We start from the raw sequence: 907 nt of genomic DNA on the forward strand, positions 1-907 counted from the left end.
TGACGGACTCGCAGGTCAAGACTCTGATGGAGGTAGGTTTGACTTTTTTCTGAGGAAAGAAAGGCACCTTACGGGATATTTGTTTAATGCCATCATCATCTCGCACCACATCCTTTATTTTTTGGTACTTATCTTAAATTCTTTGTGTCACCAATGTTATTTTCTTGCCAGTAGATGGCAGATGTCGGTGCTGTAACTCAGCAGACAGCTACAAGGCCTGTATTCATCTGTGTTTGCCGTTATTAAAATACTTGGAACCTTAATGGAACCTTAACCCTTCTTTAGTCAGTGTGTGTCTCAAACAGTTCTGTTATTTTCTTTAGCATAACCAGTATATAAAGCGTAAATACAGTACATTTATATACCAATAAAAGTAGTCCCTCATGCATTATCCACTAGATAATGACCTCTATACACTGTAAGAGTAAACCCTGAAAAATCAACACAAACGCCTGAATGTTTCCTCAGCTCTTTTTAAGCTAACTGTGGGGATGTAATTTGCTTTTGTAGCTTAGACATGGAAGATAAACACTAAATTAATCAAGAAATATTAACAATCAATTCATACAGAAAACAGATTCTGACCCAGGGGGCCCATGAACTCTCGGGCCCCTGGTCCTGAGCCCTGTTAGCTGGTTGAGTGATCCATACATGGGTCCAGGTCATGTTAATGGCTTGTATTGCTAGGAATTATATATATTATGTACAGCTGGAAAGTACTGGCAGGAATGTCAATAAATTAATGTATTTATGTGTGTGTGTGTGTGTGTGTGTGTGTGTGTCTCCAGTGTCAGACCCCTACGTGATCATTCGCTGTGAAGGAGTGAAGGTTCACTCTCCGGTCCATAAAAACACACGCAGCCCCGTCTTCGACACCAAGGGGCTCTTCTACAGGAAGAAAGCCAAA

At 40.7% G+C, this 907-nt stretch overlaps 1 protein-coding gene across 1 annotated transcript in view; it reads left to right on the top strand.

The window, feature by feature from the left end:
- LOC111657970 (calpain-5-like) overlaps positions 1–907 on the top strand; it is a 29,657-nt gene that overhangs the window by 28,127 nt on the left and 623 nt on the right. The gene's annotated exons all lie outside the window — the stretch shown is intronic.

The sequence above is a fragment of the Seriola lalandi genome, unplaced genomic scaffold (assembly GCF_002814215.2).
Source record: "Seriola lalandi dorsalis isolate HSWRI2012SDOR001 ecotype SW California unplaced genomic scaffold, Sedor1 jcf7180002054422, whole genome shotgun sequence".
Lineage (NCBI taxonomy): Eukaryota > Metazoa > Chordata > Actinopteri > Carangiformes > Carangidae > Seriola > Seriola lalandi.